This window comes from Hydra vulgaris, chromosome 13, assembly GCF_038396675.1.
Source record: "Hydra vulgaris chromosome 13, alternate assembly HydraT2T_AEP".
NCBI classification, from domain to species: domain Eukaryota; kingdom Metazoa; phylum Cnidaria; class Hydrozoa; order Anthoathecata; family Hydridae; genus Hydra; species Hydra vulgaris.
This window is the reverse complement of record NC_088932.1, coordinates 39,791,103-39,807,395: the sequence shown is the minus strand read 5'-3', so window position 1 is coordinate 39,807,395 and position 16,293 is coordinate 39,791,103. Positions and strand designations below refer to the sequence as shown.

General features: G+C 29.1%; 1 long non-coding RNA gene across 1 annotated transcript; it reads left to right on the top strand.

The window, feature by feature from the left end:
• Positions 1–1,469: 1,469 nt before the first annotated feature.
• On the top strand, positions 1,470–2,587 carry LOC136090317 (uncharacterized). Its single transcript, XR_010643342.1, has 2 exons — positions 1,470–1,727; positions 1,972–2,587. It is a non-coding gene; the product is annotated as an uncharacterized LOC136090317 (long non-coding RNA).
• Positions 2,588–16,293: the final 13,706 nt, after the last annotated feature.

The following is a 16,293-nucleotide window of genomic DNA, read 5'->3' as shown; positions in this document are numbered from 1 at the left end:
ACTTTAATTTCAACCTAGTAGAAGATCCTAAAAGTTATTTTTTAATAACCGTCAGTTTTCTTTTTAAGTATTAAATATTGACAATTTATACCTATCTTTATACTAAGGAGGTAGATCTCCTTACCGGGTGTAATTAATTGTTGCCTAAGTAGTTTGCAAAATCATTATTTGGTAATTTCCACATGCCAAGAATGGATATTCTAGTTTGATACCTACTGTTGAAGTTTTTGTTATATCAAAAATTTCATCAGTAGCTATTTTCATAATTATTAGGTGATAACATGGCTGTGGTGGTTGTTAAGTGTCAGTGACAGATGGTTGTGTCAGTTACTATATTTAACATATATGCTTTATATCATTTTGGTTTTCTTTTGATTCCTTCTTAATATCGGACCATTTTTAACAATTTCTTGGTTCAGTTTTCCATTTTTTAGTTGTGCAATTTAAATTTTTAGCTCTCTTTCATTAACATTTTAATTGTATTTTCAGTTTTAGAATTATATCAAGTCTCAGTTCGTTGTTTTCATTCATTTCTCATTCTTTACATTTATTACATTCAAACCAATCTAGTTACATGAAGCAGATTCTGAACAAATGTTGAACAAAAACGGCAAAGGATTAAGGGGCGAGATCAGAATTTCCGGCTTAAAAAAAATAACCTTAAAAAAACTAAAAAAAGTTACGATGGTAAAAAAGCTAGAAGTCAAAGAGTCCAATAAAAAGTTTTCAACCAATACTAACTTTTTAACCGTCTAGACGATTATTTAAATATGACGTTTATATTGTTACCTATTGAAACAGCTATAATGTCACCTGATCTGAATAAAAACATTTAAAACTGTCGTTTGTCGATATATCAAGTTATAAAGTGTACAAAAAATGAAAGGAAACCCCTTTTTTGAATCTTTCTATTATAATAAACTAGATTTATAAGGTGATCGTTTATTACATGGTATAGGCATAAACTATATAAGCTTTGGTTGAAGTTGTCCACAGAGCCAGGGTCTTTTCTTAATTTATTCTTATAAAAAGAAGAAACGTCAAGCTACAAATTATTTAATTTCATAAACAAGATTTTTAGAAACAATGTTTTAAAAACACCCCTAAGGAGAACCTTGAGAAATATTGTAATAACTGTGATGAAACGGAGTTTGGAAATAAATTAACTTTAAACAAAGTTTAATTGGAAAGTTCAAAAAAGTTGAAAATTTTATAAGCAAATTTTTTATATATTTGCAAAAAAAAAACACACACACAAAACAAGTAGGCTTTTGTGAGACCTTGTTTAATTCCGTAAACATCGGCTTTAACAGATTCCCAAAAAGGTTACAAATAATGGAAAAATGATACATAAAATATTTTGAACTTATACAATTTATGCGCTACATTATCCTGCATAAACACTGCGTCAAAGAAATATCATGTTTCTTTGAATATAATCTACTTAAGTAAATCGCATCGGTTTCTCAAGTTTCAAATTTTTTTTGTTGTCAAAAGTAAAACAAAGTTTCTGTATTAAAACTGTAGAAAGTCTGACACTGTGATCTGAAAGTATTGCCAGCTTACGAAAATATTTTGACATTAACGAAACAAACTTGTAGCTCTGCTAGCATATTGAAGAGCTTTAAATATGTCGCACAACTTATTCGAGCACAGTGAGTTGAAAATTCTTAAACGTCAAAAAAGCAGTTATTTTGGTGAATAATTGAAAGAATAAAAAAATGAAGGTAACCTGTTGCTTATTTATTGGTGTACGTATGTAAGTTAATTTGAGACATGTCTGCTACAACTACTACTTACGTGTAACCAGCTTTCCCTGCATTTGACAATTAAATTATTAAAACCCCGCCACCACTAGCTACCTTTCTTCAATAGGCATTTATTTTGATTTATTTATATTATATCGTCGGCTTTAACTTATTTGATTTCTTAAGTAGTTGAAAATATATAAATACAGTTTGTTTTCTTTAGAATACAAAGGTTATAACATCAACAATTTTTTTGAACTGCCTCCTTGTTGCATCGTTGTATGAAGTCAAAGAAAGCAGCAAGAATAAAGTTCAGTTCACAAGTTTTATCTCGATGTCGCACAATGCCCTAACTGGCAATAAAACAAGCATAAAGAGTTTATACGAAAAGGTTGAGCAAAGTGTGAAAAACTTGCTTAGCAAAAAACAAGAAGCCACTAACGAGAAACGAATTAAAAGATCTTCTCAACTGAACCAAAACGAACCAACGTTTATGTGCTCTGAAAAACAAATCGCCATAACAAATGAAAACGGTACTTACGAGATTATAATGAAGTTTAATTCTAACAAAGTTGACTATTTCAAACTTGCAGATTATGTTATATCAAAGGAATGCGTATCAAAGAGTGCATTACCATGTAAAACAAAATATGAAACAAGAAAATACGCAAAGTTGAATACAACCGGAGGAACAATCAGCCTTATCGGAAATATTAAACAACTTGAAGTTGGGATTTGTTGTCAATGTTTTTAAAAGTACTTCCCATTTATAAAAACTGATTTTATATTTTAGTTGTGTTTTAGTTTCGCACTTTAAATATAAAATATATCATTTACTATATATTGTAATAATATCGTCCACTATTTAAACTGAGTCAAGTTTAATATGGTCCACTATTTAAACTGAGTCAAGTCTCTCTTTCCAATATTATATGATATACATTCTAATTTTAGATATAGATTTAACAAAAAGAATGAAACAAGAGTTATAATCTTATAAAGTTAAAAACATTAAACAATGTGATGCTTTCATAATCAAGAAGCCCATTTGTACATTATCAGTGAGTAAAGTAAAATTATGAGTAAATAAATGAACTATTTACTCATAATTTTAGAAGTCTCTTTTTTTTTTCTTTTTATATTTGTTGAAATAGTTTATTGCGCGTGAAATATTTAATTTTTATGCACAGTAGATGACGGCGTTTGTTTTCTTTTTTTTATGTAAGCCGCTACTGCAAGAAGTCAGGTTAACTCTTCTCAAACATCTTTTTCATGTGTTATTTGTAATATTAAAATTTACTATTCAAAGTGCGTAGATAAAAACGTGACGCAATATTTTAGCATATTTTTTATATAAATAGATTCTTCAAGGAATAGTTCAATTTATATAGTTGTATAGCTGTTGTATAGCCGGTATTTCGAAAGTATGCTTTTAAAAAAACTTAAAATACTCTTTGGTGTTAATCGTAAATAGTCTGTTTATTAAACATTTATTTGTAATTGCAATACCAAACATGAATGAGCTATTGATAAGGATTGTACGACTATTATTATCATGTAAAAATTTGGCTGAACTTTGGGATGGTGAGCGGGATATTTATGGTTGGAGAGTTGGTTAGTATAACAAATTATTGCTTCTACTCTATCTTCATAAACTATGCTTGTGTATCACAAATGTTTGAACTAACCAATACTTTGCTTTATTGTGTTCTGAGTACTCAACAGGAGGAGGAATTAAGTGGTTTTTCCAAAGTATAGGTGCAGCATTTCTAATATCATAAGGGTTAAAACGTAGTAAAGGATTAATTATAAGCTAAAAGTTGAGTCTTGCAGCCAGATTTATAAGACAAATAAAATGGTAGCAGTTTTATGCACTTTCTTCAAAATTCATTAAAAAAAATTGTTGTTGAAGCTGTTGAAGTTTTTTTATTTGCGAGTTTTCAATTTGGACAAACAAAGAAAAAACTTTCTGCCATGCTGATTAAATTATATTTCTCATATTTTATTTTGAATTTGGGTGACCAAGAAAACAAATGGCTTTCTTATTGAGTTTTTAAAACATTTTTAACAGTTTGAAAAATACTTTTCTTGGTTAATACAGAAAGTTTCAATAAAAAATAAAACCAATAGTTGATTAGGAAACCGGGATGAGCTCTGGGGAAGGGATGAAGGCATCGAAAGTTTAGCCTATGGGCGCAATGTTCTAGAATTTGCTTCTGAATACTATACACATAATAAATACATTTCAATATCTAGAACTAAACTACAATTTTGACTTGTTTAATTAATGGGTAGGGTAAAAATGGGGGACTGGAATATTGGCAGAGGGAGATTTTTTTTAAAGTTTTCAACTTCTATACTGTGAATTATGTACTGAAACACAAACACAACACAAACAAATGTATGCGACAACTGCTACTCCAGAGAAAAAATTTGAACCCCGACGAAGTTAATGTTTCACAAGAGATTTTGGAATCTTAGAAGTAATGAGAGTGTAATCGAAGTACTTAATGCAAGTCCAGTAAAACATAGATTAAAAAGAAAGTTCTGGAAAATATTACCAAAGATTAATTAAAAAACAACTATGTCCATAAAACACTTATTGAAGAAAAAGGTTACGGAAACTGTGGTACCTGGACAAGAGCAAGTACTTGTCGACTTTCTTAACAGTAAATATGCTGACAAAATAAATAGTCCTCTCCCAGATGAAATGATTCGCGCTCAGAGAGTATATAAAACTATATAAAGTTATATAGTTATCCAATCATTATTAAATCATACTAAGTATACAAAAAAAAAAAAAAAAAATCAACGCATTCGAGTGTACCAAACATCATATAGCAAAATGCTATATGATGTCAATGATGTCAATCAATAGCAAAATGCTATTCATTTAATAAAAAGTTGGCAGTTCCCACAGAAAACAGCGTTCCTTTGTTTTAGAATCGAAACAACAAAGTGTGAACATCTTCTAGATTTTATATTTGCAAGCGGTATTTTGCATGATATTCTTTATGGAGTAACCAAATTGAAATAAAGCAGCGGTGAAAAGCAAAAGATAGCGCATACAACATTGATGATAAAACTTAGCCATGCTATCATGTTCATTCATGATGCTGATTGCATTTTTTACTTGGAAATTGCTGCTACGGATGCAGCTGACTATATATAAAACATCTGATGAAAGATTATCAACGGAAAAAGGCAATTATTGAAGCTTTTAATCAGTTGAACAATAAAATTTCATTCTGACTTAATAGATTTTGATCAAAAATTCTACCGGTTTAATACAAAAAGAGCATAAAAGTTTATTTAACATTATGGGAAAGACGCCAGATTTTCTTCGATTATAATCATGTTTAAATGCCAATACAAGATGCTTCTAACATAATGATAAAATAAACTCAGGTAATTTTATTACATATATGATAAAAAATTAAAAAAAAGTTGAAAAAAATTGAACAACAGGAAAACTATACAACAAATTAAATGAAGCATAAATGAAAGAAAATTGAATAATAAGTTGTTCATTCTTAAGAACAATTTTTTAGACACATCAAGCAAGTCACCACATTACGCATATACTCTACTCTGCTGCAATAAGTTTCTTTTAAAACATCGATATGGCTGTATAATAGTCTTCTTTGGATAATGAGTAATTGCCACAACCAATGTTTAGAAAAATAGCACCTACTAAACAAAAATGTTTTCAGTTAGTTAGTTTTAGTCCTTTAGAAAAACTGGCCAACAAAAAGTATTTTTTTATCAGCCGTTGCTCATGAAATTGATTCTGATCACAGATATAGATACTTCAAAGTGTTTGCAAGAATGCAGTGGCTAATGAAACAACATCACCTATTTCCTGATCCGTTAAAGTTAAGTAAACACGCTTTTCATCGAAAATATATCCACATAAAAACTCATTCCGTTCTTGCCAAAAACACTCTTATGCTCTTTTTGTATTAAACCGGTAGAATTTTTGATCAAAATCTATTAAGTCAGAATGAAATTTTATTGTTCAACTGATTAAAAGCTTCAATAATTGCCTTTTTCCGTTGATAATCTTTCATCAGATGTTTTATATATAGTCAGCTGCATCCGTAGCAGCAATTTCCAAGTAAAAAATGCAATCAGCATCATGAATGAACATGATAGCATGGCTAAGTTTTATCATCAATGTTGTATGCGCTATCTTTTGCTTTTCACCGCTGCTTTATTTCAATTTGGTTACTCCATAAAGAATATCATGCAAAATACCGCTTGCAAATATAAAATCTAGAAGATGTTCACACTTTGTTGTTTCGATTCTAAAACAAAGGAACGCTGTTTTCTGTGGGAACTGCCAACTTTTTATTAAATGAATAGCATTTTGCTATTGATTGACATCATTGACATCATATAGCATTTTGCTATATGATGTTTGGTACACTCGAATGCGTTGATTTTTTTTTTTTTTTTTTGTATACTTAGTATGATTTAATAATGATTGGATAACTATATAACTTTATATAGTTTTATATACTCTCTGAGCGCGAATCATTTCATCTGGGAGAGGACTATTTATTTTGTCAGCATATTTACTGTTAAGAAAGTCGACAAGTACTTGCTCTTGTCCAGGTACCACAGTTTCCGTAACCTTTTTCTTCAATAAGTGTTTTATGGACATAGTTGTTTTTTAATTAATCTTTGGTAATATTTTCCAGAACTTTCTTTTTAATCTATGTTTTACTGGACTTGCATTAAGTACTTCGATTACACTCTCATTACTTCTAAGATTCCAAAATCTCTTGTGAAACATTAACTTCGCCGGGGTTCAAATTTTTTCTCTGGAGTAGCAGTTGTCGCATACATTTGTTTGTGTTGTGTTTGTGTTTCAGTACATAATTCACAGTATAGAAGTTGAAAACTTTAAAAAAAATCTCCCTCTGCCAATATTCCAGTCCCCCATTTTTACCCTACCCATTAATTAAACAAGTCAAAATTGTAGTTTAGTTCTAGATATTGAAATGTATTTATTATGTGTATAGTATTCAGAAGCAAATTCTAGAACATTGCGCCCATAGGCTAAACTTTCGATGCCTTCATCCCTTCCCCAGAGCTCATCCCGGTTTCCTAATCAACTATTGGTTTTATTTTTTATTGAAACTTTCTGTATTAACCAAGAAAAGTATTTTTCAAACTGTTAAAAATGTTTTAAAAACTCAATAAGAAAGCCATTTGTTTTCTTGGTCACCCAAATTCAAAATAAAATATGAGAAATATAATTTAATCAGCATGGCAGAAAGTTTTTTCTTTGTTTGTCCAAATTGAAAACTCGCAAATAAAAAAACTTCAACAGCTTCAACAACAATTTTTTTTAATGAATTTTGAAGAAAGTGCATAAAACTGCTACCATTTTATTTGTCTTATAAATCTGGCTGCAAGACTCAACTTTTAGCTTATAATTAATCCTTTACTACGTTTTAACCCTTATGATATTAGAAATGCTGCACCTATACTTTGGAAAAACCACTTAATTCCTCCTCCTGTTGAGTACTCAGAACACAATAAAGCAAAGTATTGGTTAGTTCAAACATTTGTGATACACAAGCATAGTTTATGAAGATAGAGTAGAAGCAATAATTTGTTATACTAACCAACTCTCCAACCATAAATATCCCGCTCACCATCCCAAAGTTCAGCCAAATTTTTACATGATAATAATAGTCGTACAATCCTTATCAATAGCTCATTCATGTTTGGTATTGCAATTACAAATAAATGTTTAATAAACAGACTATTTACGATTAACACCAAAGAGTATTTTAAGTTTTTTTAAAAGCATACTTTCGAAATACCGGCTATACAACAGCTATACAACTATATAAATTGAACTATTCCTTGAAGAATCTATTTATATAAAAAATATGCTAAAATATTGCGTCACGTTTTTATCTACGCACTTTGAATAGTAAATTTTAATATTACAAATAACACATGAAAAAGATGTTTGAGAAGAGTTAACCTGACTTCTTGCAGTAGCGGCTTACATAAAAAAAAGAAAACAAACGCCGTCATCTACTGTGCATAAAAATTAAATATTTCACGCGCAATAAACTATTTCAACAAATATAAAAAGAAAAAAAAAAGAGACTTCTAAAATTATGAGTAAATAGTTCATTTATTTACTCATAATTTTACTTTACTCACTGATAATGTACAAATGGGCTTCTTGATTATGAAAGCATCACATTGTTTAATGTTTTTAACTTTATAAGATTATAACTCTTGTTTCATTCTTTTTGTTAAATCTATATCTAAAATTAGAATGTATATCATATAATATTGGAAAGAGAGACTTGACTCAGTTTAAATAGTGGACCATATTAAACTTGACTCAGTTTAAATAGTGGACGATATTATTACAATATATAGTAAATGATATATTTTATATTTAAAGTGCGAAACTAAAACACAACTAAAATATAAAATCAGTTTTTATAAATGGGAAGTACTTTTAAAAACATTGACAACAAATCCCAACTTCAAGTTGTTTAATATTTCCGATAAGGCTGATTGTTCCTCCGGTTGTATTCAACTTTGCGTATTTTCTTGTTTCATATTTTGTTTTACATGGTAATGCACTCTTTGATACGCATTCCTTTGATATAACATAATCTGCAAGTTTGAAATAGTCAACTTTGTTAGAATTAAACTTCATTATAATCTCGTAAGTACCGTTTTCATTTGTTATGGCGATTTGTTTTTCAGAGCACATAAACGTTGGTTCGTTTTGGTTCAGTTGAGAAGATCTTTTAATTCGTTTCTCGTTAGTGGCTTCTTGTTTTTTGCTAAGCAAGTTTTTCACACTTTGCTCAACCTTTTCGTATAAACTCTTTATGCTTGTTTTATTGCCAGTTAGGGCATTGTGCGACATCGAGATAAAACTTGTGAACTGAACTTTATTCTTGCTGCTTTCTTTGACTTCATACAACGATGCAACAAGGAGGCAGTTCAAAAAAATTGTTGATGTTATAACCTTTGTATTCTAAAGAAAACAAACTGTATTTATATATTTTCAACTACTTAAGAAATCAAATAAGTTAAAGCCGACGATATAATATAAATAAATCAAAATAAATGCCTATTGAAGAAAGGTAGCTAGTGGTGGCGGGGTTTTAATAATTTAATTGTCAAATGCAGGGAAAGCTGGTTACACGTAAGTAGTAGTTGTAGCAGACATGTCTCAAATTAACTTACATACGTACACCAATAAATAAGCAACAGGTTACCTTCATTTTTTTATTCTTTCAATTATTCACCAAAATAACTGCTTTTTTGACGTTTAAGAATTTTCAACTCACTGTGCTCGAATAAGTTGTGCGACATATTTAAAGCTCTTCAATATGCTAGCAGAGCTACAAGTTTGTTTCGTTAATGTCAAAATATTTTCGTAAGCTGGCAATACTTTCAGATCACAGTGTCAGACTTTCTACAGTTTTAATACAGAAACTTTGTTTTACTTTTGACAACAAAAAAAATTTGAAACTTGAGAAACCGATGCGATTTACTTAAGTAGATTATATTCAAAGAAACATGATATTTCTTTGACGCAGTGTTTATGCAGGATAATGTAGCGCATAAATTGTATAAGTTCAAAATATTTTATGTATCATTTTTCCATTATTTGTAACCTTTTTGGGAATCTGTTAAAGCCGATGTTTACGGAATTAAACAAGGTCTCACAAAAGCCTACTTGTTTTGTGTGTGTGTTTTTTTTTTGCAAATATATAAAAAATTTGCTTATAAAATTTTCAACTTTTTTGAACTTTCCAATTAAACTTTGTTTAAAGTTAATTTATTTCCAAACTCCGTTTCATCACAGTTATTACAATATTTCTCAAGGTTCTCCTTAGGGGTGTTTTTAAAACATTGTTTCTAAAAATCTTGTTTATGAAATTAAATAATTTGTAGCTTGACGTTTCTTCTTTTTATAAGAATAAATTAAGAAAAGACCCTGGCTCTGTGGACAACTTCAACCAAAGCTTATATAGTTTATGCCTATACCATGTAATAAACGATCACCTTATAAATCTAGTTTATTATAATAGAAAGATTCAAAAAAGGGGTTTCCTTTCATTTTTTGTACACTTTATAACTTGATATATCGACAAACGACAGTTTTAAATGTTTTTATTCAGATCAGGTGACATTATAGCTGTTTCAATAGGTAACAATATAAACGTCATATTTAAATAATCGTCTAGACGGTTAAAAAGTTAGTATTGGTTGAAAACTTTTTATTGGACTCTTTGACTTCTAGCTTTTTTACCATCGTAACTTTTTTTAGTTTTTTTAAGGTTATTTTTTTTAAGCCGGAAATTCTGATCTCGCCCCTTAATCCTTTGCCGTTTTTGTTCAACATTTGTTCAGAATCTGCTTCATGTAACTAGATTGGTTTGAATGTAATAAATGTAAAGAATGAGAAATGAATGAAAACAACGAACTGAGACTTGATATAATTCTAAAACTGAAAATACAATTAAAATGTTAATGAAAGAGAGCTAAAAATTTAAATTGCACAACTAAAAAATGGAAAACTGAACCAAGAAATTGTTAAAAATGGTCCGATATTAAGAAGGAATCAAAAGAAAACCAAAATGATATAAAGCATATATGTTAAATATAGTAACTGACACAACCATCTGTCACTGACACTTAACAACCACCACAGCCATGTTATCACCTAATAATTATGAAAATAGCTACTGATGAAATTTTTGATATAACAAAAACTTCAACAGTAGGTATCAAACTAGAATATCCATTCTTGGCATGTGGAAATTACCAAATAATGATTTTGCAAACTACTTAGGCAACAATTAATTACACCCGGTAAGGAGATCTACCTCCTTAGTATAAAGATAGGTATAAATTGTCAATATTTAATACTTAAAAAGAAAACTGACGGTTATTAAAAAATAACTTTTAGGATCTTCTACTAGGTTGAAATTAAAGTATCGAAAGTTGGTTTCTACGTGTGCATAACCTGACCTAGTGTAACATATGGTTTTCATAGCTTTTCTTAATAAACCTTAAAATCTTAAATTTCATTTAATAAACCTTAAAAAACCTTAAAGTTTAATCGTATAAAATCTTAAAAAACCTTAAAAAACCTTAAAGTTTAATCGTATAAAATGTTTAATGGTATAAAATGTTTAATGGTATAAAATGTTGCATAAAGTTTAATGGTATAAAATCTTTATAATTATGCCTCGTAATTTGGTTATGAATCTCGTATTAATGCTTACGATTTAAATGTGAAGTTATTATTATTGCTGGTGGTGTGGTTACAAAATTGATAATATTTTAGTCATTGTTCTCAGTTTCTTCGTTTTTTAAATGCTTTAAAATGTTGTTGCTGCATCTGCTTTTTTGTTACTTCGTTACTGTCGTCCGCTTCTTTGTCACCGGCGTCGCGTTAAATAAGTAGACAGTCAGTTCTGCGCAAGCGTTACGCATGCGCAGATACGGCTAAAGCTTTTGTTAGGTAGGTTAAATCTATCGTTAAATAAGTAGCCTTGTTTCCGTTAGGTGTAAACTCAAAAAACAAAAATAATCATATTTTTAAATTTTTTTTAATTGTATAATTAAAATGTCAGTCTATAATTACTCTGTTAAAGATGTTTAGCAATATGTCTCTGATGGAATAACAAATTATTATAATAAATGTCAACTTTTTGGTATGTGCATATATAACCCACTATTTAAGTAAAACTTTTATATAATTTATGATTAAGAGTTTATTATTGTTGTATATTTTATATTATTGTATGTTTCTAAAGTTAATTTTGTACTATGTCTCAGCATCTGAAAACCCACGTTGTTTTGGGGCTTTCATTTTACGCATTGACTTAGTTGTCCATTTTGCTCAGAACTATTAGTTAATTTTATTATATATTTATGTGTTGCAGTTAAGTATTACTAGAAATATTTATTGAAAACAATCTAAGATTAAGTTAAATGTAAATTTATTATGGATTTGAACCTAATTTTCAGAAAGTGACCCTAGGTACAGCTCAAAAGCTAATTGTACCTAGGGCTACTAATTTTTAAACCCTTCTACTTGATGGAATTTTATTATATACAAGTAATTAGTATAGAGAGGTGATCGTATCAGTTTCGCCACTTTCAGACAAGTTTGGGGTTTTAATTTGGGCATTGAAAAAATCTGGCCATAGGTACACAAACTTCCCCTAGACTTTATTGGACCTGTTGTCCTAACAAAACTTGGAAAAAAAAATTATTTCTATTGCTGATCATTGACGTAAATATACTTTATTTTATAGATTTTTGGTACTCTTGAAAAAACTCTAAAATTTAAGATTATTCGATAAAGTCTGCTTATTTTTCTCAAACCAATCAACAAGAAAAAGTGTTTAAACTGGTAATGGTAAAGCTTTGAAAAAAGCTATTTGTTAATGATAGTATCATTGTAAAAAGTGGTTGTCGAAGTTCAAATTTTTCTAAAGTTTTCTTTAAAGTTTGTCAATACAGCTAAAGACAAAGCCTTAGATATTTTAAGAGACTCATCTGGCTGGCTCGATGACACCTTGATTGATATAGCACAAAGTTTGTTTTTATATCATTTTTTTAAAATATTTGGGTTTCCAAGTTTAAAGTATCAAGGTTTTCTGCATTTTTAGTTGTTTTAATTCAGGTGGTTTCTCAGAAAGTTACAGTTTTATGCAAATGAATAATGTTAGAAAATCATATTGGGTTTTTCAAAGTAGTGTGTCCTGATGTTGTTTTACATTGAAAGTGTGTTCAGTTTTATGATTCACTCTTTAATAGTTTAAGTAAAGATGATTGCGCCATTGTTAGTGCATAGAGTTGCACGTGAAAATGATTGTGATCTTTTCTTAAAAGGAAACGCAACAGCTTTGTGTACCGGTATCAACCTAAGTTTAATTATATAAAAAGATAATGACACGAGGTAACATTACCTGAAATGTATTGAGAATGGTAAATTAGAGATGTTTCCTTTTGTTGCTGTGTTATACTGTCATAAAAGGTGTGCCTTTAGTACTATCATTGTTGTGAATGTATCCTATTATTTCTGCTGTTTTTGTTTTGTTTTTATGACTTGTTTTGACATTTAAATTTAATCAATAAATATAAATACGTTTTTTTGTTTTTTATTGTTGGTCTGTTTATGTAACTACGTTTTAGTAAATATTTAAAAAGCTCATTACTTATTTTTTTTGGTAAGTGTCTTATAGATGTCTAAAGTTATAAAATTGGCTAATTTAGGTCAACTGTTGCTTGTTCTTTATTTTGTTATTGACATGAAGATTTGTTTTGTTCACTTTGTAGTTGTTTTTTTCTTACTGTCATCAGTTATTCAATTTATCAACCAGGGTTATCGATATAAGATAAAGTTAATAGGTACAGTTATTAAAGCCAGTTCTTTATTTACATACATTTGTTGCAGTTGCAGTTAACTGTAGCTACTATTTTTTAAATACTAAAACCATATTTTAAATACTTTTGGTTTAGCTAACTACACCAAAAGTATTTAAAATATGGTTATATTATTTTCTATTTTAATGAGATATTTGATCAATTTTTTATAGAATATAGTGAAAGTATTGACTATTCTGGCATGTTGATACCATGGCTGTTTTAACATTTTTAACATTTAGATGATTTAAAAATTTAAAACCTTCTAACTAAAATATACGTCGTAAGTTAAATTTTATTAAAAGTATTAAATTATCACTATAAAAATCCCGTAAAATAATAACAATTCGCATCGCAAAGTAAATGCTTTTAGTTTGGTTAACGTATGCTTTTATTTAATTTGTTCGTCTGGGTTAACAAAAATGCCTTGACTGTTCAGTTTGTCTACTTATTTAAGAATCTACTTATTTAATGTGGCTTAGTACGTTAAATAAGTATCCGTAAATTAACGCATGCGCAGAGTATCATTTTCTCTACTTTTTAAATGATCTACTTATTTAAGGTGACACTGGCTTCTTAAAACTAAATGGCTTTATAAGAAAAAAAAAAATGCATTTTTGTTATTTGGTAAAATAGAATCAGAAAGAATAAAAATGTCTAAACTAAAATGCTTTTCGGCAAAACTTGATACGAGTTTTATTAGTACCCAATTTAGTCCCGATGTTGTAAAAACTATAAATAAATAAATTAAAAGAAGAAAAGAAGAAGAAGAAAAAGTAAATAAAAGATGCCAAGTATTCTTTTTTGGTGGTGAAATTCTATAACGAAGAACATCCCAAACACAAACAGAATCCGAAAAATAAGGAAAAAGTTTATAAATCAACCGAACTAAAACCAGTTGAACGAAAATACAAAAAATCTAATAGATGAAGTTATCGTGGATAGGAAAAGCGAAATAAAGATGAACCAGAATAGCGTATTTCTTATCAAGAAATCATTAACATTAGACTTAAGAAATTTAGTTGAAATAAAAAACATTGATTTGTTAACACCATATTGAACTCTTGAAACCAAAATTACATTAATAACAAAAAGCAACCGGGAACTATCAATATAGGCAGTACATCTGAAAGTTTTTCAGTCGGACGGTTCTACATTTGCACAAAAAGCTTATTATTTTCAAAAAATAATAATAGCATGGCGTAATTTAATAAATTTTGACTTGTAGTTTTAGAGAAGTTTAACTTAACTTTAACTTAAATATATATTCATTAAAATCTTATATATCTGGCTATAATGTAAATGTTATAGTCAGGTATATATCATTTAATCCGAGGAGGGGGCAAAGAGTCAAGCACTAAAATATTGTTTAAAAATAGCAATGATTTATCAAAATTTAGCTAAAAAATAAATGGTAAATATTCATATTTAAGACAACCAGATAACTTTTTTTTTTGTATGTTTTTCAGTTTTTTAAAATCGATTTCTTGGGGCGTTGCGAACAAATTAGTACAGATATAGTGTTCTATTTAAACTTGATTTTTAACTTTATGATCTCTTTATTTACCTCAAAAAGTTTGATCATTGATCATTCGTGTATTTTGAGTTGTATTTAATCAGGCCCGTAAGAACTTTATTCGGGGGGGGGGGGCAGTGCTGGATTAAGAAGACCCGAAATAGTTTTAAGGACCACTTGCTTTTTTTAAGCCATTTTTTCAGTCAATTTGTCCCAAACTATTCATTTGAAAAATTATTAGGGGGGGGGAGGGGCAAATGCACTTTTCATTAGGATTAATTTAAAACTTCAAGGTTTAAAATTTATTTAAAAAAAGGGTTTTAAAATTTTAAGTTTATTTTTTTTATCGAAGTTTTTCAAAACGACTTCTTAATCCCATTTATTCATTTTTTTAATTTTCCAATCCAAGTTATACGATTTTAAATGTTGCATAAATAGGCGATATTTTGAGTGTTCTTGCATGCGCACCATGTATTATATAATTGTAACTTATTCAACCTTACTTGAAATATGAACAAAGTAAACATATTATTTATGGTGTTTTTCCTAAACCATTGTGTTTATGCTAGATGTAGAAGGATACTAAATTTGTACAACAATGGAAAAAGTAGGTTTTAAATTTTTTGTTTAATAATTGTTTTATATTAAAATCCAATTTCTTTTTAAATATTATGGAAAACTTTTTTGGAAAAATAGAATATTTGCTATTTGCTTGTCTCCGTCGATTTTTTAAATACTTCGTCGGGAAACCCTCGTCATTGATTACTGCCTGACAGCGTCAAGGTATTGAGTCCGCCACCTTCATAATAAAATTATTTCCAATTTTTTCCAATTTTTGTTTCAGAAACTTTTAATAAATCATGTTTACTTTAAGATTTTCGACCTGTTGATGCTTAATAGGATTAATGTCACAACCTTGCGAAGGCTATTCCATTAATCGAATTTTTTTGATCTCGAAAAAGTCTTTTAATAAGGTTGAATGTTAATAATAGTAATAATTAAGGTTTAATGGGGGTTGGTAAACAGAGTTTACAAAGGTGCTGAAATAAAAATGTGGAAGGCAAACCATTTTTACTCTAAAAAGAACATTATTTAAAAAAGACATAATACTTACTAAAACACTTAAACGTAAAAGAATTAATTAAGATTTAAGCTCGACACTTTGTTACTCCGGATTCTATTCTCTATTTCTATAAATCTCAAATTCGGCCATGTATGAAATACAGTTGCCATATCTGAGGCAGATCTTCTAATGATGCCCGTTCTCTTTTAGAAAAGGTGCAAAAACGCATTGTAAAGATAGTTGGACCTGCTCTTGCAGCCAACCTCCAATCATTATAACATCGTCGTAATGTTGCTTCTCTTTCTCTTTTCTACAAATACTATAATTGGCACTGCTCTAAAGAGCTAGCATCTCTTGTGCAATCTAATAAAATTTATTCTCGTGTTACTCGTCTTTCTATTAAGTCTCATCCTTTCTCTGTGACTGTTCCTAAGTGCTCCAAAAACTCTTATTCGTCTAATTTTTTCCCTCGAACATCAGTTCTTTGGAATTCGCTTCTTTCATCCTACTTTCCTGATTTATAT